Source organism: Panthera onca, chromosome X, assembly GCF_046562875.1.
Source record: "Panthera onca isolate mPanOnc1 chromosome X, mPanOnc1 haplotype 2, whole genome shotgun sequence".
In the NCBI taxonomy this organism is placed as follows: Eukaryota; Metazoa; Chordata; class Mammalia; order Carnivora; family Felidae; genus Panthera; species Panthera onca.
The window spans coordinates 46,420,853-46,447,540 of record NC_138357.1 but is presented as its reverse complement, the minus strand read 5'-3'; the positions used below and the strand labels follow the sequence as shown (position 1 = coordinate 46,447,540).

The following is a 26,688-nucleotide window of genomic DNA, read 5'->3' as shown; positions in this document are numbered from 1 at the left end:
ATTGCATTATTATTGCAGGATGTGCTTCAGCAAAAAGCCATTAGGGAACTTTGAGGAACGAAATCTATTACTCACAGATCCAGGAGGACACATGGAACACCTGAGGGCTACACAGCATGTTGTTGTGGGGGGCGAGGTAAAGGGGGGGGGGGAAGTGAGCAGGGACCTGGGATTTGCCTTTATTAGGGTTGAAGACTGGCTTGTCTAGGGTTTTGTGTGTTCACTCTTTATTGGCTAATTTAAATCATGACAGCAGGAATTAAGACATAGGAAGGGAAAAGTGGGGTCATTCAAGGGCTCAGTTATCTAGGTTTACCCAGGGCTTTCTGAAAGAGGGATCTTCATGGGTGGAGGTAGCCCAGCTCCTTACCTGGTTGTTTTGCTAGTAGTTGTGTCATACAGCTGGAAACTGTTTATTTTAGATGGTTGGAGAAAGAGAGGAAAACAAGTACTCTGTTTCCTTTTATTTCAAGGTACTTAGAACATCTATGATGGTTAATTTTATGTGTCAGCTTGCCTTGGCCACACTACCCAGGTATTTGGTCAAACATTATTGTGGATGTTTCTGTCAGTGTTTTTGAATGGGAATAACATGTAAATTGGTGGCTTTGCATAAATCATTATGTGAGTGGGCCTCATCCAATCAGTCAAAGGTCTGAATAGAACAAAAGATTCACCTCCCCCAAGCAAGGGTGAACTAGGCAGCAGATGGCCTTCAGCCTCGATAACCGTGTGAGCCAATTCCTTCAAACCTATATCTACCTATATCTATCTATCTACCTATCATCTATCTATCTATCTATCTATCTACTATCATGTATCTATCTATCTATCTATCTATCTATCTATCTATCTCTACACACGTACAACACATCCTATGGGTTCTATTTCGCTGGGGAATGATGACTGATACAGTGTCTTCTTATATTACCTGCAGGGTAATCTCAAATATGTATCCTTTGAATCCTTGAAAAGTGACTTACTAAACATAGGAACAAAGTTAATGCTGTCTGATGGACAGGCAACTGGGTGCATGACAGGAGACATACCTGGCCACAGTGGCAGACCTAACCTACTACCTCTAGATGACACTCCATCTGACTTCATTTGCCAAAGAGGATCAGACCAGCCCTGCCTGCCAACCAGCAAGGTCTCAGACATAGAGAAATGCGATCCCCATCTGGAAATTGGCACTCTGAGTTAATAACAGGGGGCAAAAAATTAGCCATGGGAGTCCAAAGAATTATCTTAATAGCCAAGTTGTCTAATGTGTAGTGACTGTGATGATTATTAACTTTTCTGTTTTTATGATTGTTACCTTTCTGTTTTATTAAATAATTACCACCTAGCACATGGAAAAATGCTTCCCAAATATAGTATCCACCCAAACGGACCCTGTGAGCCACCTCAGAGAGTTGGTTTTGTTTATTTATTTATTTGTTTGTTTGCTTTTTAGAGTACCAAGAGACCCCAGCCGAACATCAACCACCATGGGTTGACATAGTTCAACACATGTCTTTTTCATCTTGCTAAGTGTACTGGTTAGGAATGTGGGCTCTGAAGGTAGACTAGGTCTAAACCCTAGTTCTGCCACTTATAAACTACGTGAGTGTGAATACTTCATTTCTTCTTACAGTCACTGGATTGGCTCTTGTTTTCCTATTTGACTTCATCTCCTATCTTCATCTGTATTGTGTCTGACAAGCTCCAGCCCATTGAAGTTTTTCATGTGTCTATTTGTGTCTGCTCCTAGAAAACTGGTACTCACACACTTTGCTCATGCATACACAAAAAGGCCTGCCCAAGCCTGTTTTTTTTTTCTTGTTGTTCAGGATTCAATTCAAATGTACTTTCTGAGAAAGAGCTTCACTGACAGTCCCATTTATAGTTGTCTCTGACCGGTCATTTTCTACTCGATTCATGTGTTCATGTTTCTTAAAGCACAAATCCCCATATAGAATTCTCCCACTTATTGATTTTTCTGCTTATTTCAAGTGTTCCAAAACTAGACTGAAAGCTCCTGGGACCCTTTTTATCTTGTTCTCTGTGCTGTGTCCCCGATTCTGGTTCAGTGCCTCACATACGAATCACTGAATAAATATTACTTACAAGAAAGGATTGATTCCTATGGGACACACTGGAGAAGACACAGATATTTAGAACTGAATGGCAGGAGAAGTTGACAAGGAGATTAAACATCAAGGAATTCAAATTTTTAAATGAGTGTTTATTGCAAATCCTCAGCAGTGCTTTTTAAACTTGGATGGGTGCCAGAAACAGCTGTAGATATCACTCAAAATGTAGAGACTTCCCATGCCACCTCTCTGGTTTTGATTCAGGAGACCTAGGTGGCCCCAGGAATTTGGAAATTTAACAAGCACTCCCTATTGATTAAAGAAGTGCTCTGAGAACCGCACTTGGAGAAATCCTGACCTAAACAGCTGAAATTTGTGTAGCATTAATGTGACGGCTACCATGCAGATGTCTGTGATATCAGGGGGGGTGTCTGAGTGTCTGCTAATATGATTACTCAAAGGGCACTGGTCTTTCCTTCTTACCTATGACCAAAGATTTCTTTTCCACATAGGATCACACTTAAAGTCTGCAATATTTCTGAGTGGTTGGATTGGGTATTGTTATCCCATCGTATAGATGAGGCTAGTGGAAGGATAGTGATTTAACTAAAGTGCACCAATGATGGGACCCTGATCTCTTCACTCTTGCTCCAGAAAATTGTCTAGGACACTGGACATCACACCTTGTTCTTCTCTATCACCTCCTGTTTCTGGGGCTCAGAGTTCACACACTTTCTCTGATGTCCCACTAGAAGGGAGAGTCAGGAGATCAGACAGCACATAGAATAGAGAGGAAGGGGAGAGGAAAGGAGAATGCATGAAAGGCAGAGGAAAGGGGTGAGGACATGCTTGCCTGTCTCCACTCAGGTCACTGGAAGCTGTGCAATGACACTGTGCCTCCTTGCCAGCTCCATTCCACAGCCTCTTCCTGCACACAGCAGTGGCACTGAAGTTCTCACATCATGGAAATGCAGGCTCATCTCTGCTTGCAGCTCCATATCCAAGTATTTTCCCTAGGAAGTCATACTATGATGTTTATGTCAGAGGCATCACACTGACAGAAGGAAGGAGCCAAAGCTGGAATGGGCAACTAATCATATTTGCTGAGGGCTTTCTAGATGCTACACATAGAGTGGGTTGTTATTTTCAGACTTTGTCGCTTCAAGTCCTCAAAGTAGTCTGCTGAGGTGGCATCACTACTTCCTTTCTACGCACGGAGAAATAGGCCCAGAGAACAAAGTACATATTCAAAGAAATCTAGGGAGGTGTCGAATGGATGCAGAGGCCAACTGAAGAGCTAACACTGCCCAATTCTGGGACAATTCCAGAATCAAAGTAAATAGAGTAACAAATGCTAACACTCTGGGACAAATAAGAATCTATGGGTCATTCTGACATAAATAAATACTTGAATGAACACATAACTAAATGAACCTTAGAGCAGAAGGGAAGGTCTCCCATACAGTCAGATGCCAACTAATAAATCCAGAAGGAACGACAGAATTATAAAAACAACACTTGACCAACTATCATAGTAACAAGTGATTCAGGCAAGAGCCCTGAATGGAAGCTCAGTCTGAGCCAAATCCCACTGCAGGCACAGTCACCATGGCAGCCATGCTCACCCAAGAATGCTGGAAAAACAACAAGCCACCACCACTCTCTTTTCGTTCCTAATATGTACTAAGATCTGTATAGCACAGACACGATGTGAAGCAATTAACACCACCTATTTCTCAAAATAAATACTCCTCGCAGTTTTACCGATTTAAGCATACATGCATGCAAACATACATAATTACAAACATGCATACAGACCCCAATACATGCATGCTTTGTCCCACTTTCTCTTTTACTATTCAAGTTTCCAGGAATTCACTGAAGTGGATTTACGGAAGGGTAATGAAGAAAAAATCCACAATTCAACAAACTCAATTCTAATCACACCTACCAAGTGGAAAGTACCATAACAACTTTATTTTAGTGATTTATTTTTCTGTAGTAGATCTAAAGTCTGTCTCTGGAACATTTTTCCATATCCTTGGGTTGGAAAGCTCACTATTGTTAAGACAAAAATTGTTAAGATGAGAAATCCCCACACTCATCTACGGATTCAATACAATCCGAATCAAAATCTTAGTGGGCCTTATCATCATCATTATTATTAATTATTATTATTATTATTATTGGAAATCAACAGCTGAATTTAAAATTCACGTATGGATAACAAAACGACCTAGACTATAAAAACAAATAGAAACTGTGATCCATATAATCACCCCATATAGAAGTCTAATGAGAATGGACCATAGACCTCAATATAAAACCTAAAGCTATAAAAACATAGGAGAAAACACAGGAGAGGAAAACATGGAAGAAAATCCTTCTGACCTTGGCTTAGGTGAAGATTTATTAGATACCACACCCAAAACACAATCCACAAATAAACGAGTTGATAAATTGGACCACCTCAAAATGAAAAGAAAAAAAAAAGTCTACTCTTCCAAAGACACTGCTGAGAGAATGAAAAGCAAGCCACTGACTGGGAGAAAAATATTTGCAAGTCATTTACCTGGTAAAGGACCTGTATCCAAAATATAGAAAATATAGACCTGAATCCAAAATATGGAAAATCCCTGGGGTGTTAAGTCAGTAATAGACATGCCAATAAATAAATGAGCAAACAATTAAACAAACACTTCATCCAAGAGATTATACAAGTGACAAATAGGGTCATGAAAAGGTGATCAACGTCGTTAGTTAATAAGGAAATGTAAATTAAAACTACAATGAAATATCACTACACCCCTGTGAGAATGGCCAACATTAAAAATACTGACCATACTAAGCATTGTGGAGGATGGAACTCTCATAGACTGCTGGTGGGAATTAAAGATGATACAAACACTCTAGAACTAGTTTGGTAGTTTCTTACATTGTTCATCTAACATCTACCATATGATCCAGTCATTGAACCCTTATGTATTTACCCTACAGAAGAAATCTTGTCCATGTAAAGATTTGTATACAAATATTCACAACAGTTTTACTGAAAAGAGCTTCAAGCCGAAAACAATCCACATGTCCATCACCAGGTGAATGGCTAAAACAAATTGTCATATATACATACAATGGAATATTATTTAGCAATACTAAGGAACTATCCAACCATGCAACAAATGGATAGCTTGACACATAGTTAAGTTGAATGAAAGAAGCAAGAAAACAAAAGTGCATTCTATACAGTTTTATTGACAGAAAGGTTTGTTTTTTTTTAAGAGAAATTAATGGTGACAGAAGTTCAGTGGTTACCTGGGAACAGGGAGAGGTCCCAGGGGAGGCAGTCGGAGGCTACAGGAGGGTGGATGAAGAGATTACAAAAGAGCATGAGGAATCCAAGAATAGAGTCCAGGGCCTGGCCTGTGTGACATGACCTTAACATTACTACTTTCTTCACTGCTCTGTGGACTTTCTCATGTGGCTCCTCTTTGAGGGGACAATTCAGGAACTATATTTCTGGATGTCGGTATGGTGGGACTTCTCAAAAGGCTACAGAGGTGTACATCCTTCACACCAACAATTTCCCTGATAGAAGTTTAACTTAAGGGCAGAGTTAAGGATGGAAGTAGGATTTGGTTCTAAGGATAGTCATCTTGATAATTCCCTACCAGTTTTTCTCATGAACTAGAACTCTCCCAAGACAGTGTGCTGTGCTCAAAGAGAACACATTTAGCTCACCAGTGCAAAAGCCACATGAACTGTGCTCTTCAGCACAGTCAGGTGCCATCCACGAAGTGTTGATAATTGGGAATATGAGAAACACTCTGAATTCCAAATAACATAGGGCTGTGACAATTGATTATGTCCCATTGAAAAGGTACAATTCAGGGCGCCTGGGTGGCTTGGTCGGTTAAGCGTCCGACTTCGACTCAGGTCATGATCTCACAGTCTGTGAGTTCGAGTCCCGCGTCGGGCTCTGTGCTGACAGCTCAGAGCCTGGAGCCTGTTTCAGATTCTGTGTCTCCCTCTCTCTCTGCCCCTCCCCTGTTCATGCTCTGTCTCTCTCTGTCTCAAAAATAAATAAACGTTAAAAAAATTAAAAAAAAAAAAGAAAAGGTACAATTCTATGCAGGGAGCAAACATGAGTTTTAATGAAAACAACCAGGAGGGACGATTTGTTGCCTATCAGATTAGCAATGATTCACATTTGTAATGTGTGGGGAAACAGGCACTATCATACAGCGTTGTTAGAAATATAAAATAGTTTCTTTCAAAGTTGTGTTCATATAAAATACAGTTTTCATGGTTTTGAAAAAAACACTTTCAAGAACTTATTAAGAGAAATGCTTACTAAAACATCTGAATGCCTATGAAGAAGAATGTTAAGAGACTCCCCGGGATGATGGTGGAGTCAGAAAACTCTAAGCTCACCTTGGCTCATTGATACTACCAGATAGCATTCATATCAGTGTAAATAGCCCATAAGACAACCCAAAGACTTGCAGAAGAAACTCTCCACAGATAAATATAGAGAAGAAGCTGATGAAAGAAAGTAGGAAGGGTGAAGATGCAGTGGGGGTACTAAATGGACCCACGAGACTGCCCTCAGGAGAGAGGGCTGCCCAAGGTGTGGAGAGGGGAGAGAAATAGACTCTCACACTATGTAGCCCGCACAGGAAAGACAAGTTCTCATCACATTGGCTGCAAAAACCAGAAGGGCCAAATTTCACGAGTTTGTACAACCAGTGGGACTTAAACCCAGCATGGTGAGGGGAAACTGAGTTCCCACCTTTAAAGAGACAGGACAACAAACAGCCCTGTGGAGATACAGCATAGAAGGGGCAGTTTGAAAATCACATGGGGACATGGGAGGGAGATTTACTTACTGATCTCGGAGCATGTGTTGAAAGGGCAGGGATGTGTGGGGGACTTGCCCACAAACAAAGGAGCTGGTGGGAGCCAGTTTCCTCCCCCCAACCGCAGCATGAACACACAGCCACCTGGGGGAACAAACAAAGAACCAGTGAGGTGCTGACATTCCCTACTTAACTTGCTGACAGGACACCCGGCCCTCGTGTTTCACTGTGGACATGCCCCCTCCAATCGGGCCTTGGCTCCAGGTCTTCTCCCACAGCAGACCCATGCAAACCTTGCTAACACTGCAAGTCCATTCTCCTCCCCAGCCCCCCACGCTTCCATGGATCCACCCCCTCCAATCCTCTCTTGGACAGAGCTTATGTAAAGCAGTGTCACAAGCCTGGAAGTTTGCAAGCAGCCCCAAGAAGGGCCAGTGCCACCCCAAAGTGACTTCTGCCCTGGGGAGAGAGAAACATAACCACACACAACAATCAGACTGTGGCCCCAGCAGTGGGCTGTGGGCAGACAGGGGGTCTGACTGCAGGCCTTGCCCATCAAGGAAAGCTTCTCAGGGGACAAAACAGGGAAAGTACCCTGTAGTTCAGTGCTAGTGTATCCCTGGGAGATGCCTGGTCTGACTCAAATCAAGCCCAAGGTGGCCCCAGACTGGCCCACCAGGAACACAGGGACCAAACCCTGCCCACCACAGGCAAAGAGCACCATTGTGGATGGCTGAACTGAAGGAAAAAGCAGCTCATCCACAAGAGCAGGGTGCACACAACAAACATACGAGAAACCCTGAAGCGCTAAATTCTGGTAAATAGGGGACACTGCACTGCAGGCACTACAGGCTTGCTTCTTCATAAGGCCACTGGTTTTAAGAGCAGGGGATGTGGTTAACTTTCCTAACACACAGAAACAGGTGCAGAGAGTTAGACAAAATAAGGAGACAGAGGAATATGTCCCAAATGGAGGAACAAGACAAAATCACAGCAAGAGACCTAAGTGAAATGGGGATTGAGTAGTATGTCTGACAGAGAATTGACAGTAATGATCATAAAGATACCATGAGATGCGAGAAAAGTTTGGAGGACCTCAGTGAGACCCTGAACAAAGAGATAGAAATCATAAAAAAGAAACAATCAGGGATGAAGAACCCAATAACTGAAATTAAAAATACACCAGATATAAAGAATAGTAGACTAGATGAAGCAGATCATATCAGCAACCTGGGGGGCAGGGTAATGGAAAGCAACCAAGCTGGACGGTTGAGAAGAAACAAAACACAAAATGAAAACAGACTTTGGGACCTCAGTGACACCATCAAGCGTAATAACGTTCACATTATAGGGGCTCCAGAAGGAAAAGAGAGAGAAAAGGGGGCAGAAAATTAATTTGAAAAAATAATAGCTGAAGAAAACATCCCAAATCTAGGGAAGGAAAGAGAAATCCAGATCCAGGAAGCACAGGCGGCCCCCCCAAAAATCAACCTAAAGTGGTCAACACCAACACATAATACTTAAAATGGTAAAAAGCAGTGGCAATGAGATAATTTTAAAAGCAGCAAGAGGAAAGAAAACCATTCCATACAAGGTAAACCCCATAAAGCGATCAGTGGATTTTTTAACAGAAGCTTTGGAGGCCAGAAGGGAGTGGCATGATATATTCAAAGTGGCAAAACTAAAAAATCTGCAGCCAAGAATATTCTATCCAGGAAGGCTACCATTCAGAATATAAGGACAGGTAAAGAGTTTCCCAGACAAACAAAAGCTAAAGGAATCCATGATCACTAAACCATCCCTACAAGAAATGTTAAAGGGGATTCTTTGAGTGGAAAGGAAATACCATAAGCAGAAATAAGAAATGTAGGAAGCATCAAAGCGGTAAAAATAAGTACATCTATAAAAAACAGTCGAAGGGTCTCTCAAAACAAACGGATGTAAATTATGGCAACATACACCCAAAACGTGGGGTGAGGGGAGAGGAGTAAAGAATGAGTTCAAACTTAACCAGCCATCAACTATTTGCACAAGATATTATATACAAGCTGAACGGTAAAAGAAAAAAAAAAAAACAGTAACAGATAAGCAAAAACTAAAGAGAAAGGAATCCAAGTTTATCAATAAAAAAGCCAACTAACTGTGAAGAAAGAGAGCAAGAAAAGTAAGGAACAGAGAAAAACCACAAAAACCACCATAAATTGGGTAACAGAATGGTAATGATTACCTACCTATCTCTAATTTTAATGTAAATGGACTAACCGCTCTGATCAAAAGACATAGGGTGACAGAAATGTGAAAAAGCAAGACACATTTATATGTTGCTTGCAAGAGACTCACTACAGACCTAAAGACACATGCAGATTGCAAATGAAGTGATGGAGAAACATTTATCATGCATATAGATATGAAAAGAAAGCCAAGGTAGCAATACTTATATTGGGCAAAATAGATTTTAAACAAGAACTGTAAGAGGGGACAAAGAAGCACATTATATAATCATAAAGGGGACAATGCAACAAGAAGATATAACAATTGTAAATATTTATGCACCTGACATGAGAGCATCCAAATACATAAAGCCGTTCATAACAAACATAAAGAAGGCAATTCATAATAATACGATAATAGTAGGGGGCTTTAACAGCCCACTGACATCAATGGGTGGATCTCCTAAACAGAAAATCAACAAGGAAGCAATGTCTTTGAATGACACTTTGGACCAGACGGATTTAACACATATATTCAGAACATTCCATCCAGAAACAGCAGAATACACATTTTTCTCCGAGTGCACATGGAACATTCTCCAGAATATATCACATATTAGGCCACAAGACAGTCTCAACAAATTCAAAAGGATCAAAGTCATACCACCATGCACCTTTTCTGACCACAGTGCTGTGAAACAGGAAAAGAACCACAAGAGAAAAATCTGGAACTAGCACAAATACATGGAAGTTAAATAACATGCTACTAAACAATGAATGGGCTAACAAATAAATAAACGGGGAATTAAAATAAAAATACATGGAGATAAAAGAAGAAGAAAACACAGCAATCCAAAATCTTTGGGATGCAGCAAAAGCTGTCCTAAGGAGGAAGTTTACAGCAATGCAGTCCTACCTGAAGAAGCAAGAAAAATCTAAAAGTAAACAATCTAACCTTACACCTCCAGGAACTAGAAAAAGAACAAACAAAATCCAAAAACAATAGAAGGAAGGAAATAATAAAGATTAGAGAAGAGATAAATGAAAAAGAAACAAAACAAAACAAAACAAAAAACAAAAGAACAGATCAATGAACCTAGGAGTTGGTTCCTTGGAAAGATCAACAGAAGTGATCAATCATTAGCCAGACTCATCATAAAAAGAGAGAGGAGTCAAATAAACAAAATCACAAATGAAAGAAGATAAATAACAACTGACATCACAGAGATGCAAAGGATTATAAGAGAATAGTATGAAAAATTATATCCCAACAAACTGGGCAAACTGGAAGAGATGGATAAATACCTAGAAACATGTAACCTCCCAAAACTGAATAGGGAAGAAATAGAAAATTTGAACAGAACAACTAACAGCAATGAAACAGAATCAGTAATGAAACAAAAGAAAACAAAACAAAAATATCCCAAGAAACAAAAGTCCAGGACCAGATGACTTCACAGGTGAATTCTACCAATCATTGAAAGAAGAGTTAATACCTAATCTTCTCAAACTATTCCAAAAAAGGAATAGAAGAGGAAGGAAATCTTCCAAATTCATTCTATCAGGCCAGTAGTAGCCTGATACTAAAGCCAGATAAAGACATTACAGAGAGACAGAGAAAGAGAGAGACAGAGAGAGAGAGAGAGAGAGAGAGAGAGAGAGAAGTACAGGCCAATCACTTTGATGAACATAGGTGTGAAAATCCTCAAGAAAATATTGTCAAACCGAATCCAGCAATACACTTAAAAAATAATTCACCACAATCAAGGGGGTTTAGTCATTGGATACAAGAGTGGTTCAATATTTGCAAATCAACCAACGTGATTTACCACTTTAATAAAAGAAAGGATAAGAACCATATGATCCGAATTGCTTGCAGTAGCCATGGTGGTCATGAGTTCATTACAGTGGGTTTCTGTCACTGCAGTGTCCACTCTCTCTGGCCACTGTCTCGGCACTCAGCTTGGATTCAAGGGCTTCCTCACCCATGGCTTTCTGAAGACTGCAGCTCAGTGCGACACAGTGGAAACAATGAGAAAAGACTGTTTACCACCAAACCTTCTGGATTCTATGACAGGTGTTATTTGAGTTTAATGAAATTCTACATTTTTGTTGAGTGGGATTCCAGTAGCAATTGGCATAACTCTGGTGAATATATTCATTGGTGAAGCCTGAGTTAGCAGAAATTCCAGAAGGCCAAATTCTGGAACACTGGGAATGTTTCAAGCATCCTATATCAAGATGGATTTCCAGAACTTTCTTCGATGGCCCTGAAAAGAATTATGAAAAGACAATGGCTATTTTTCAAATTGAAGCTGAAAAGTCTGATTTATGGTTAAAGTAACTGGAAGTACCAAGGTTAGTTAATGCATCCCAGAGGCAATGGTCCCTTGTATCAGTATCCTTCCATTGATAAGGCGCTGATTGATCATTCTCCAAAAGCAACTCCCAACATCGAATCTCTTATTTATCTAAATACAAAGTATATTCTCTTTAGGTATAAGTATATTAATTAAAAATATATTCTGTATTTTTGCTCAAGCGATGAATAAAAGGCCTTCTATTGCTCTATTTCTCAGCATTGGTTCAGATTAAGACTTTAGTGTGGGATTTCATTTTTTTCAGCTTTATTGTATTGGGGCATAGTGGACAATATTGTAAGATATTTAAAGTGTACATTATGATGACTTGGTACCCATTGTGAAGGGCAGATTAAAACTTTTGATTTGTGGGTTTTGGCTTCCTCCTATAAGAAGGTATATAGGTAAATATAGAAACTTGAACAAATAGGAATTTGTGAACTCCCAACGGTGTAACTTCGAAAGTTTAATGTTTTATTTGACTCATAATTGGAAGTTAGAGAAGTCCAATTATGTTAAATACCAAGAAATATAGTAGTTTACACAAATGTCTGTATTGTAGATATCTAGATTACTCACAGGTAATTCATAATTTTAAATTACATAAATATTGAACTAACTATATAAACCATTAACCCCTGAATAAACAATTTTTCAGTGACAAAAAAAAGAACCATGTCATCATTTAGAAAGATGCAGAGAAAGCATTTACAAAGTATAAGATCCATTTATGGTAAAAACGTTCAACAAAGTTGGTTCAGAGGAAACATACCTCAACATAATAAAAGCCATATACGAAAATCCCACAGTGAACATCATACTCAACGTGGAGAAACTGAAAGATTTCCCCTCCTAGTGTCAGCAACAAGACAAGGATGTCCACTCTCACCACTTTTATTCAACATAGTACCAGAAGTCCTAGGCGCAGCCATCAGACAAGAAAAAGGAATACAAGGCATCCAAATTGGTACGAAAGAAGTAAAACGTTCACTATTGGCAGAAAAACATGATACCATATATAGAAAACCCTAAAGACTCTACCCCAAAAACTACTAGTAATGATAAATGAATTCAGTAAGGTCTCAGGATACAAAATCAACGTACAGAAAGCTGTTGCATGTCTACACACTAATAATGAAGCAGCAGAAAGAGAAATTAAGAAAACAATCCCATTTACAATGGTATCAAAAATAATAAAATGCCTAGGAATAAACATAACCAAGGATATAAAAGACCTGTACTCTGAAAACTATAAAACATTGATGAGAGAAATTGAAGACAGCACAAATGGGAAGACATCCCATGCTCATGGATAGGAAGAACAAACACTGTTAAAATGTCCATGCTATCCTGAACAGTCTACAGATTTAATGGAATCGCTGTCAAAAAATACCAACAGCATTTTTCACAGAACTCGAACAAGCAATCCTAAAATTTGTATGGGACCATAAGAGACGCCGAACAGCCAAAGCAATATTGGAAAGGAAAACAAAGCTGGAGGTATCAAAATTCCAGACTTCAACTTATATCACAAAACTGTAGTACTCAAAACAGTATGGCACTGGCACAAAAATGGACACACAGATCAGTGGCACAGAATAGAGATCCCAGAAATAAGCCCATGACTATTTGGTCAATTGATCTTTGACAAAGGAGGCAAGAATATCCAGTGGGAAATAGACAGTCTCTTCAACAAATGATGTTGGGAAAGCTGGACAGCTACATGCCAAAGAATAAAACCAGACCACAATCCTACACCACACACAAAAATGAACTTAAAATAGATTAAGGAACTAAATGTGAGTCCTGAAAATATAAAACATCTTAGAAAGGAGCACAGGCAGTAATTTCTCTGACACCGACTGTAACAATTCCTTTTTTTTTTCTTTTTTGGATATGACTCCTGAGGCAAGAGAAACACAAGCAAAAATAAACTATTGGGACTACATCGAAATAACAAGTTTCTACACAGCAAAGGAAAAAAATCGAAACTAAAGGACAAACTACTCAATGGGAGAAGATATTTCCAAACGATATATCTGATAAAGTCTTAGCATCCATAACCGACACATGAAAAAATGCACAACATCACTCATCATCAGGGATACACACACACACACACACACACACACACACACACACACACACAATGGAGTATTACTCGGCAATCAAAAAGAATGAAATCTTGTCATTTGAAACTACATGGATGGAACTAGAGGGTATTATGCTAAGCAAAATTAGTCAGAGAAAGACAAATATCATATGACTTCACACATATGAGGACTTTAAGGTACAAGACAGATGGACATAACGGAAGGGAGGGAAAAAATAACATAAAAACAGGGAGGGGGACAAAACGTAAGAGACTCTTAAGTATGGAGAACAAACAGAGGATTACTGGAGGCGTTGTGAGAGGGGGTATGAGCTAAATGGGTAAGGGGCATTAAGGTATCTACTCCTGAAATCATTGATGCACTATGTGCTAACTAACTTGAATGTAAATTTTAAAAGTAAATTAAATAATAAAAGGGCTTAGCATCCAAAATTTATGAAGAATGTATACAAATCAACACCCAAAAGACAAATAATCCAATTAAAAAATGGGCAGAAGACATGAACAGACATTTCTCCAAAGAAGACATCCAGATGGCCAAAAGACACATGAAAAGATGCTCAACATCACTCATCATCAGGGAAATGCAAATCAAAACCACAGTGAGATATCACCTCACACCTGTCAGAATGACCCCCATCAAAAACACAAGAAACTACAAATGTTGGAGAGGATGTGCAGAAAAAGGAACCCCCTTGCACTGTTGATGGGAATGCAAGCTGCCTCAGTCACTCTGGAAAACAGTATGGAGCTTCCTCAAGAAGTTAAAATGTAACTACCGTACGATCCAGTAATTTCACTGCTGGGTATTTACCCAAAGAATACAAAAACACTAATTCGAGAAGGTACATGCACCTCTCTGCTTATTGTGGTATTATTTACCATAGACAAATTATGGAGGCAGCCCAAGTTCCACCGATTGATTCATGGATAAAAAGTAGTATATATATACAATGGAATATCGCTCAGCCATAAAAAAAAAAATGAAATCTTGCCATTTGTAGCAACATGGATGGAGCTAGAGAGTATAATGCCAAGTGAAATAAGTCAGTCAGACAAAGACAGATACCATACGATTTCACTCCTATGTGGAATTTGAGAAACAAAACAAATGAGCAAAGGAAAAGAGAGAGAGAGAGAGAGAGAGAGAGAGAGAGAGACCACAAAACACTATGAAACAGACTCTTTAGCTACAGAGAACTGATAGTACCAGAGAGGAGGTGGGTGATGTAGGTGAAGGGGATTAAGAGAAGACTTATCATGATAGGCACTAAGTAATGTATAGAATTGTTGAATCAGTATATTGTACACCTGAAACTAACAGAACACTGCATGTTAACTGTACTGGATTTAAAATTAAGACAAGAGAGGGCTGCCTGGGTGGCTCAGCCAGTTAAGGATCCGACTTCAGCTCAGGTCATGATCTTGCAGTCCATGAGTTACAGTCCCACACTGGGCTCTCTGCTGTCAGCACCCAGCCCGCTTTGGACTTTCTGCCCCCCTCCCTTTCTGCCCCTCCCCCACTCGTTCTCTCTCTCTCTCTCTCTCTCTCTCTCTCTCTCTCTCTCAAAATAAATAAATAAACTTTAAGAAGAGAGAATGTTAACATACTATTGTTTGTAATAGAAAATGTGGTAAAAGAACTATATTTACATTACTAGTATTGGAGAAATAAATGTTGGGCCATTCATATGATGCCACAACTGGTCTTTATTTAAAAAATAAGTGAAATTTTGTAAAATAATTGAAAATATTATCATTGAAATATGTGTTTACATAGAAAGATGGTAAAAAAATGTGCTAAAACAGGTTACAATGATCATAAAGGGCACAGATCCATTTTTTGTTTATATAGGCATATACCTATTTATCCAGAGGTCTCAAGGCATAAAATCAAAGTGATCTTGTTGTTCCAGTGGCCTAGAGCTTTTATTCAGCATGGAAAGAGTCTGGACACCTCACACAGGCACCCTTGAGAATGTCTCTGTACCCTTGGGAATGCCCCCTTTCTACTCAGATGTCCTGAAAGCTGTCTGGTGGGTTTTCACCACAGCCCCTCCCTCCCACCTTCCTGCTCAGCCATGCTCAAACTGCAGCTCAGGCTCCTGTCACGAGGTGGCACCAACGTACTTCCACCATCAATTTCTCTACAAGAGGTTTGTTTATTCAAGGGGCAAAAACCAAAAACCAACCAAGCAACCAACCAAACAAACAAAAACACCTTCCCTTAAGACCTAGCATGTGAACCAACTGTATACAATAATTTATATAATTTAAATTCTGTCTGATAGAACTGATGGGTTAGATAGATAGATAGATAGATATATGTATAGATATATGTATAGATGATATATATATATATATATATATATATATATATATATATATATACCCCAGGACATTCTTAAAATGATACACAGGCGATAGTGTTGCACCATGGCAGTAGGAGGTAAGGCAGGTGGGCTTAGGGCAGGGCAGAACAGGACAGGTAGGAGGTGCCTGAGAGAGAATGGGGCACTGGACTGAGACTGGGAAGCCTGTATGGGGGTGGGGTGGTGGAGGGAGAAAATTTGTCTCTGGGAGGGACATGCTACATTGTGGACATGGTCAACCTGCACTGAAGAGGGGAAAAAATACATCACTAAATGCGATATAGGTTTGGGGCCAACAGCAAATGGAACTGCTTTAATATACATATGAATTTTCCAAACATAATCTTAGTAAACAAATGATTCCAAGACTTTTCTTATTCTTTGCTTGGTTTATTTGAAAAAGAAAATGGAGACGGATGCCACTTGATAGCCAGAGCCAGAATTGCAGGTCTGAGGCACAGACCAGGAGGCTCAGCAAGGAAGAAGGAAAGATGGAGTTTGTGATCTTGGTTGAATGGTTTCAGCCAAAGTTTTTGGGAATTTTTCACTTCATGGCAGTAATTCCTTGGTGTCCATCATTTTCTGGGATATCTAAATCTGAGTTCAGAACCCACCCCTTGTATGAACTGAATCTAGAGCTACACTTGAGATGGGGTGGTTGAGCCAGAGGAAACACACACACACACACACACACACACACACACACACACACAGAATCAATTCAATTTTGAAACCTACTTGGTTCTCCTATAAAATTGAATATAATGAGTGTTTATGAAATGAAGAATGTACACGTACATGAACATACATGTGCATTACTACCATCATTGTTAAAAGGGGCTTTTTGGATGAATACCCATGGTGCCACAATATCAGGGGAGTGTGAAATGCTCATTTATCAAGGCTTAGAAACCCATCTTCTAAAAGCAAGCCTGCTCTGTGTCCTCAAGAGAGGGTGAAGGATGGAACCTCATTCCCATCCTGCCATTTAACTGGAGAGGTGAATTTGGTTTTGTGAGCATGAGCTTTGCCATCTGTGAAATGGGACTCAGGATACTTTTGCCACACAAGTGTCCCAAGGGAAAAATGAGAAAACCTACTCAGAATATATGGCATGTAGTGGGACTTCAAGGGCCCTTTAAAAGTTGAGACGCAGCAATAGAGGCTGGCTGAGCTTCAGGGCTAAGGCAGGCATAGTGAAAAGGTATTTCTCACTGTTTCTCCTAACGAAAATATAGATATCCTTATGAAAGAAGCATATATTTCTCTTATACACCTTGTGTTTAAAATCTTGTAGACAGAAGGATCCCTAGTTTCTTGGGTGAATCAGAAGCTTATAAGCAATGCTCAACATCATGCTTCTGAGCAGACCCTAATCCAGTTCCCCACCCTGGGCAGACAGGACTGCTTATTCGTTTACTTTTTGTTTGCTTTTTTTTATTGAAGTGCAGGTGACACAGAATATTATATTAGTTTTAGGTGTACGAAGTGTGTTTCAACAATTATATACATTACAAAACGCTCACTACTATTAGCGTAGACACCCTTTGTCACCATACAAAGTTATTAAAATATTATTGACTATATTGTCTGTGGTGTACTTTTCATCCCCACGACTTATTTATCTTATAACTTCCGTTTTGTATCTCTTAATCCCCTCCATCTATTTCACCCATCCCCCCTTCATCTCCTACCATCTGGCAACCACGTTTGTTCTCTGTATTTATGAGCTTGTTTCTGTTATGTTTTGTTCGTTCATTTGTTTTGTTTACTAGATTCCAAATATAAGTGAAATCATATGGTATTTGCCTGTTTGTCTGACTTGTTTTACTGAGTATAATGCCCTCTAAGTCCATCCATGTTATTGTGAATGGCAAGATTTCATTCTTTTTATGGCTGGGTAATATTCCACTGTGGTGTGTGTGTGTGTGTGTGTGTGTGTGTGTGTGTGTGTGTATCACATATTCTTTATCCATTTGCCTATTGATAGACACTTGGGTTGCTTCCATATCTTGTCTATTATAATTAATGATGCAATAAGACAGCTCTGTGTTTTTTTCTTTTTCAAAATTCTATTTAAATTCTACTTAGTTAACATATAATGTAATATTGGTTTCAGGAGTAGAATTTAGTGATTCATCACTTACATATAACATTCAGTGCTCAACACAACAAGTGACCTCCTTAATACCCAATCATCCATTTAGTCCATCCCTGGCCTACCTCCCCTCCAGCAACCCTTAGTTTGTTATCTACAGTTAAGTGTCTCTGACGGTTTGCTTCCTTCTCTCTTTTTTTGCCCTTTCCCTATGTTCACCTGTTCTGGTTCTTAAATTCCACATATGGTTAAAAGGACAGGCCTGTTTTTAACTCACCTCAGTGATAGAGCACATCATGGCAGCAAGGTGTGGTACTTGCCTAACTGCTGCTCTTGGACTGCTCCATAGGTTAATACATTTACAGGAATATTCTAGACCAGTCCTGGAGTCACCATTGCAGGAGCCTTCAGACCATGCGTTATCCAACCATATCACACCAGAATTTCAGCCAACTGCTGTCTCCCTGAGATGCAGAAAACCAAGATTTACTAGCATTTCTTTGACATACACTTGTCAGTTCTTTCATTCACTAATAACTAAATATATATTGGCTTAAAACCCATACTGTCCATTGAAAGTGTTCCATTAATTATGTAGTGTAAATAAGAGGATAAGGAGGAAAATGAATATACTGGAAAATTCAACGGTTAAATCTGAGATGAAATAACTCTTAAACATTAACTTTTAAACTTGTTCAAACTTCAGGGCATCAAATATTTTTTTTAATTCCCTTTGGGAATGCAAGCTGGTGTAGCCACTCTGGAAAACAGTATGGAAGTTCCCCCAAAAAAACTAAAAATAGGACTACCCTACGACCCAGCAATTGCACTACTAGGCATCTATCCAAGGGATACAGGTGTGCTGTTTCGAAGGGACACATGCACCCCCATGTTTATAGCAGCACTATCAACAATAGCCAAAGTATGGAAAGAGCCCAAATGTCCATCGATGGATGAATGGATAAAGATGTGGTATCTATATACAATGGAGTATTACTCAGCAATCAAAAAGAATGAAATCTTGCCATGTGCAACTACGTGGATAGAACTGGAGGGTATTATGCTAAGTGAAACTAGTCAGTCAGAGAAAGACAAAAATCATATGACTTCACTCATATGAGGACTTTAAGAGACAAAACAGATGAACATAAGGGAAGGGAAACAAAAATAATATCAAAACAGGGAGGGGGACAAAATAGAAGAGACTCATAAATATGGAGAACAAACTGAGGGTTACGGGAGGGGTTGGGGGGGATGAGCTAAATGGGTAAGGGGCACTAAGGAATCTACTCCTAAAATCATTGTAGCACGCTATATGCTAACTAATTTGGATGTAAATTAAAAATAATAAAAAATAAAACAAGTTAAAAAAAAACATAAAAAGAAAGAAAAAAATTCCCTTCTCTGACCCCTAATTCCCATGCAGACATAAGCCTCTCACTCTGTCTCTCCATCTTTCTGCCCACCCCCTCCCCTTCAAAATCAAAGTTCCAGAGATTTTGACCTTCACTTCGCACCAAATCTTTATCTCACTGCTTCTGTCTCCATGATTGCAATGATGCATTCTCACCAAGGTCACAAGCCACTTTATTCTCACTAGGTTCAGATATTGTCTAAGGATTATTCACAGTGATATATGGGATATGTTGTAGTGAGTGTGTTAATTGCCTAGGATGCCATAACAAGTCTCCACAAATTCTGTAGTTTGAAATATCAAAAATGTATTCTTTCATAGTTCTGAATGTCAGAAGCCCAAAATCAAGGTGTCAGACAGGGCCATGCTTCCTCTGAAGGCTCTAGGGCAAAATTCATTCTTGACTCTTCCAGTGTCTGGTGGTTCCTGGTCTTCTGTGGTTTGTGCCAGCATAACTCTAACCTCTGCCTTATCTTCACATGGCCTTCTTCCTTGTGTGTGATGCCTCCTTTTGTTTCTCTTATAAGAACAACACTCATTAGATTTAGGGACTACCCTAGATCTCAAGGTCCTTAACTATGTGTGCATAGACCTTGTTTCCAAATAAGGTTCCATCACAAGTTCAGAGGTTGAGGTTTGGACATATCTTGTTCAGGACATAAATTAATCCATTACCATGACATTTAGGTTAGAAGATCTTACCTTTCCTATATAAATATACAACCATATGCATACATGAACAAACATAAAATACCTGCATACGCAAGAATGTAATGCATTCGTGAAGAATATAATGCAGATTAAAACTTTCAGGGGCCGTCTGTTGGTTGTATGTTTTGGGGTAATGCTTTTTTCCCCTCTCTTCCATATTATCTATTTTACCTAAGATAAATACATATTGCTTTTTTTTTTTAATTTTTAATTTTTTTATTTTTTTAATATATGATATTTATTGTCAAATTAGTTTCCATACAACACCCAGTGCTCATCCCAAAAGATGCCCTCTTCAATGCCTATCACCTACTCTCCCCTCCTTCCCACCCCCCATCAACCCTCAGTTTGTTCTCAGTTTTTAAGAGTCTCTTATGCTTTGGCTCTCTCTCCCACTCTAACTTCTTTTTGTTTTGTTTTTTTTTTCCCTTCCCCTCCCCCATGGGTTTCTGTTAAGTTTCTCAGGATCCACATAAGAGTGAAAACATATGGCATCTGTCTTTCTCTGTATGGCTTATTTCACATAGCATCACTCTCCTGTTCCATCCACGTTGCTACAAAGGGCCATATTTCATTCCTTCTCATTGCCACATAGTACTCCATTGTGTATCTAAACCACAATTTCTTTATCCATTCATCAGTTGATGGACATTTAGGCTTTTTCCACAATTTGGCTGTTGTTGAGAGTGCTGCTATAAACATTGGGGTACAAGTGCCCCTATGCATCAGTACTCCTGTATCCCTTGGGTCAATTCCTAGCAGCGCTACTGCTGGGTCATAGGGTAGCTCTATTTTTAATTTTTTGAGGAACCTCCACACTGTTTTCCAGAGTGGCTGCACCAGTTTGCATTCCCACCAACAGTGCAAGAGGGTTCCTGTTTCTCCACAACCTCTCCAGCATCTATAGTCTCCTGATTTGTTCATTTTGGCCACTCTGACTGTCGTGAAGTGATATCTGAGTGTGGTTTTGATTTGTATTTCCCGGATGAAGAGCGATGCTGAGCATCTTTTCAACTAGACCCACAAAAGTATGGTCAACTAATCTTTGGCAAAGCAGGAAAGAATATCCAATGGAAAAAAGACAGTCTCTTTAACAAATGGTGCTGGGAGAACTGGACAGCAACATGCAGAAAAATGAAACTAGACCACTTTCTTACACGATTCACAAAAATAAACTCAAAATGGATAAAGGACTTGAATGTGAGACAGGAAACCATCAAAACACTAGAGGAGAAAGCAGGAAAAGAACTCTCTGACCTCAGCCACAGCAATTTCTTACTTGACACATGCCCAAAGGCAAGGGAATTAAAAGCAAACATGACCTATTGGGACCTCATGAAGATAAAATGCTTCTGCACAGCAAAGGAAACAATCAAAAGTAAACGGCAACCAACGGAAATTGGAAAAGATATTTGTAAATGACATATCGGACAAAGGGCTAGTATCCAAAATCTATAAAGAGCTCACCAAACTCCACACACAAAACACAAATAATCCAGTGAAGAAATGGGCAGGAAACATGAATAGACACTTCGCTAAAGAAGACATCCAGATGACCTATTGCTTTTGAAACTACAGTTTATATCTCAGGAGGGAAGATGGAGGTGTAGGAGGACGCTGGGCTCACTACGTCCTGCTGATCACTTAGAGTCCACCTACACCTGCCTAAATAACCCAGATAACCGCCAGAAGACTAGCAGAATGGATTCTCTGGAGCCAAGTGCAGACAAGAGGCCCACGGAACAGGGTAGGAAGGGCGGAGAGGAGGTGCGCCCTACACGGACTGGCAGGAGGGAGCCGGGATGGAGGGGCAGCCCGTCGGCAAAGCTGAGCCCCCGAGTCTGGCTTGCAAAAGCGGAGGGGCCAGACGGAGTGTGTTCTGACAGCAAGCAGGACTTAACACCTGGAAGGTATAAGTTAACAGTGCTGCTCAGAGAGCGGGAAGGCTGGAGGACAACGGGAGGGAGAGTTGTTGAGCCCTGGACAACAGAACTCAGCTTGGAGGGGAACAAAGGCGCTTGCCAGTGCCATCTCCCTCGCCCATCCCCCAGCCAAAATCCCAAAGGGAACCAGTTCCTGCCAAGGAACTTGCTTGCACTGAACAAACACCCAACACTGTGCTTCTGAGGATCCATCCCTCCAGCGGAGGGTCTGACTCCCTCCCAGTGCCGCAGGGCCCTTCCCGAAGCGGATCGGCAAAGGATAAGTGAGCTGAGCCTGCCCCTCCCACCCCTGTGCACCTTGCTGATCCACCCCTGCTAATATGCCAGATCCCCAGCACCACAAGCCTGGCAGTGTGCAAGTAGCCCAGATGGACCACACCACCCCACAGTGAATCCCGCCCCTAGGAGAGGGGAAGAGAAGGTACACACAAGTCTGACTGTGGCCCCAGCGGTGGGCTGGGGGCAGACATCAGGTCTGACTGTGGCCCCGCCCACCAACTCCAGTTATTCAAGACAGCACAGGGGAAGTGCCCTGCAGTTCTGCACCACTCCAGGGACTATCCAAAATGACGAAACAGAAGAATTCCTCTCAAAAGAATCTCCAGGAAATAACAACAGCTAACAAACTGATCAAAAACGATTTAAACAATATAACAGAAAGTGAATTTAGAATAATAGTCATAAAATTAATTGCTGGGCTTGGAAACAGTATAGAGGACAGCAGAGAATCTATTGCTACAGAGATCAAGGGACTAAGGAACAGTCAGGAGGAGCTAAAAAATGCTATAAATGGAGGGTTCCGAAGATGGCGGCTTAGGAGGACGCTGGGCTCACCGCGCGCCCTGCTGATCACTTAGATTCCACCTACACCTGCCTAACTAACCCAGAAAACCACCAGAAGACTAGCAGAACGGAGTTTCTGGAGCCAAGCGCAGACGAGAGGCCCACGGAAGAGGGTAGGAAGGGCAGCGAGGCAGTGCGTGCTCCACGGACTGGCGGGAGGGAGCCGGGGCAGAGGGGCGGCCCACCGGCCAAGCAGAGCCCCCGAGTCTGGCTGGCAAAAGCAGAGGGGCTGGACGGAGTGTGTTCCGACAGCAAGCTCGACTTAGCATCTGGGAGGTCATAAGTGAACAGCTCTGCTCAGAAAGCGGGAAGCCTGGAGGACAAAGGGAGGGAGAGTTGCTGAGCCCCCGGACGACAGAGCTCAGTTGGTTGGGGAACAAAGGTGCTCGCCAGCGCCATCTCCCTCACCCAACCCCCAGCCAAAATCCCAAAAGGAACCAGTTCCTTCCAAGGAACTTGCTTGCTACGCGCAAACACCCAACGCTGTGCTTCTGTAGAGCCACCCCTCCGTCAGCGGGTCTGACTCCCCCCTGCTGCCACAGGGCCCCTCCTGAGGTGGATCACCTAAGGAGAAGCGAGCTAAGCCTACCCCTCCTGCCCCTGTGCACCTTGCTTACCCACCCCAGCTAATACGCCAGATTCCCAGCACCACAAGCCTGGCAGTGTGCAAGTAGCCCAGACAGGCCAGGCCACCCCACAGTGAATCCCGCCCCTAGGAGAGGGGAAGAGAAGGCACACACCAGTCTGACTTTGGCCCCAGCGGTGGGCTGGGGGCAGACACCAGGTCTGACTGCTGCCCCGCCTACCAACTCCAGTTATACACCACAGCACAGGGGAAGTGCCCTGCAGGTCCACACCACTCCAAACACTATCCAAAATGACCAAACGGAAGAATTCCCCTCAGAAGAATCTCCAGGAAACAACAACAGCCAATGAACTGATCAAAAAGGATTTAAATAATATAACAGAAAGTGAATTTAGACTAATAGTCATAAAATTAATCGCTGGGCTTGAAAACAGTATAGAGGACAGCGGAGAATCTCTTGCTACAGAGATCAAGGGACTAAGGAACAGTCAGGAGGAGCTGAAAAACGCTTTAAACGAAATGCAAAACAAAATGGAAACGACGACAGCTCAGACTGAAGAAACAGTGGAGAGAATAGGTGAAACCAGAAGATAAAGTTATGGAAAAAGAGGAAGCTGAGAAAAAGAGAGATAAAAAAAATATAGGAGTATGAGGGGGAAAATTAGAGAACTAAGTGATACACTAAAAAGAAATAATATACACATAATTGGTATCCCAGAGGAAGAAGAGAGAGGGAAAGGTGCTGAAGGTGTACTTGAAGAAATAATAGCTGAGAACTTCCCTGAACTGGGGAAGGAAAAAGACATTGAAATCCAAGAGGCACAGAGAAATCCCTTCAGACGTAACTTGAATTGATCTTCTGCACGACATATCATAGTGAAACTGGCAAAATACAAGGATAAAGAGAAAATTCTGAAAGCAGCAAGGGATAAACGTGCCCTAACTTATAAAGGGAGACCTACAAGACTCGTGACTGATCTCTCTTTTGAAACTTGCAGGCCAGAAAGGATTGGCAAGAGATCTTCAATGTATTGAACAGAAAAAAATATCCAGCCGAGAATCCTTTATCCAGCAAGTCTGTCATTTAGAATAGAAGGAGAGATAAAGGTCTTCCCAAACAAACAAAAACTGAAGGAATTCATCACCACTAAACTAGCGCTACAAGAGATCCTAAGGGGGATCCTGTGAGACAAAGTACCAGAGACATCGCTACAAGCATGAAACCTACAGACATCACAATGACTCTAAACCCATATCTTTCTATAATAACACTGAACGTAAATGGACTAAATGCTCCAACCAAAAGACACAGGGTATCAGAACGGATCAAAAAACAAGACCCATCTATTTGCTGTCTACAAGAGACTCATTTTAGACCTGAGGACACCTTCAGATTGAGAGTGAGGGGATGGAGAACTATTTATCATGCCACTGGAAGTCAAAAGAAAGCTGGAGTATCCATACTTATAGCAGACAAACTAGACTTTCAGTCAAAGGCTGTAACAAGAGATGAAGAAGGGCATTATATAATAATCGCAGGGTCTATCCATCAGGAAGAGCTAACAATTATAAATGTCTATGTGCCGAATATGGGAGCCCCCAAATGTATAAAACAATTACTCATAAACATAAGCAACCTTATTGATAAGAATGTGGTAATCACAGGGGACTTTAACACACCACTTACAGAAATGGATAGATCATCTAGACTCACGGTCAATAAAGAAACAAGGGCCCTGAATGACACATTGGATCAGATGGACTTGACAGATATATTTAGAACTCTGCATCCCAAAGCAACAGAATATACTTTCTTCTCGAGTGCACATGGAACATTCTCCAAGATAGATCACATACTGCGTCACACAACAGCCCTTCATAAGTATACAAGAATTGAGATCATACCATGCATGCTTTCGGACCACAATGCTATGAAGCTTGAAATCAACCACAGGAAAAAGTCTGGAAAACCTCCAAAAGCATGGAGGTTAAAGAACACCCTACTAAAGAATGAGTGGGTCAACCAGGCAATTAGGGAAGAAATTAAAAAATGTATGGAAACAAACGAAAATGAAAATACAAGAATCCAAATGCTTTGGGATGCAGCGAAGGCAGTCCTGAGAGGAAAATACATTGCAATCCAGGCCTATCTCCAGAAACAAGAAAAATCCCAAATACAAAATGTAACAGCACACCTAAAGGAAATAGAAGCAGAACAGCAAAGGTAGCTAAACCCAGCAGAAGAAGAGAAATAATAAAGATCAGAGCAGAAATAAACAATATAGAATCTAAAAAAACTGTAGAGCAGATCAATGAAACCAAGAGTTGGTTTCTTGAAAAAAGAAACAAAATTGATCCACCTCTAGCCAGGCTTCTCAAAAAGAAAAGGGAGATGACCCAAATAGATAAAATCATGAATGAAAATGGAATTATTACAACGAATCCCTCAGAGATACAAGCAATTATCAGGGAATACTACGAAAAATTATATGCCAACAAACTGGACAACCTGGAAGAAATGGACAAATTCCTAAACACCCACACTCTTCCAAAACTCAATCAGGAGGAAATAGAAAGCTTGAACAGACCCATAAGCAGCGAAGGAATTGAATCAGTCATCAAAAATCTCCCAACAAATGAGTCCAGGACCAGATGGCCTCCCAGGGGAGTTCTACCAGATGTTTAAAGCAGGGATAATACCTATCCTTCTCAACCTATTCCAAGAAATAGAAAGGGAAGGAAAACTTCCAGACTCATTCTATGAAGCCAGTATTACTTTGATTCCTCAACCAGACAGAGACCCAGTAAAAAAAGAGAACTACAGGCCAGTATCCCTGATGAATATGGATGCAAAAATTCTCAATAAGATACTAGCAAATCAAATTCAACAGCATATAAAGAGCATTATTCACCATGATCAAGTGGGGTTCATTCCTGGGCTGCAGGGCTGGTTCAACATTAACAAATCAATCAACGTGCTGCATCCCATTAATAGAAGAAAAGATAAGAACCATATTACCCTGTCAATCGATGCATAAAAGGCATTTGACAAAATTCAGCATCGTTTCTTAATACAAACCCTGGAGAAAGTCAGGATAGAAAGAACA

At 40.7% G+C, this 26,688-nt stretch overlaps 1 pseudogene; it reads left to right on the top strand.

Moving 5' to 3' along the window:
* Positions 1-10,942: 10,942 nt before the first annotated feature.
* LOC145713740 (NADH dehydrogenase [ubiquinone] 1 beta subcomplex subunit 5, mitochondrial pseudogene) overlaps positions 10,943-26,688 on the top strand; it is a 54,628-nt pseudogene continuing 38,882 nt past the window's right edge.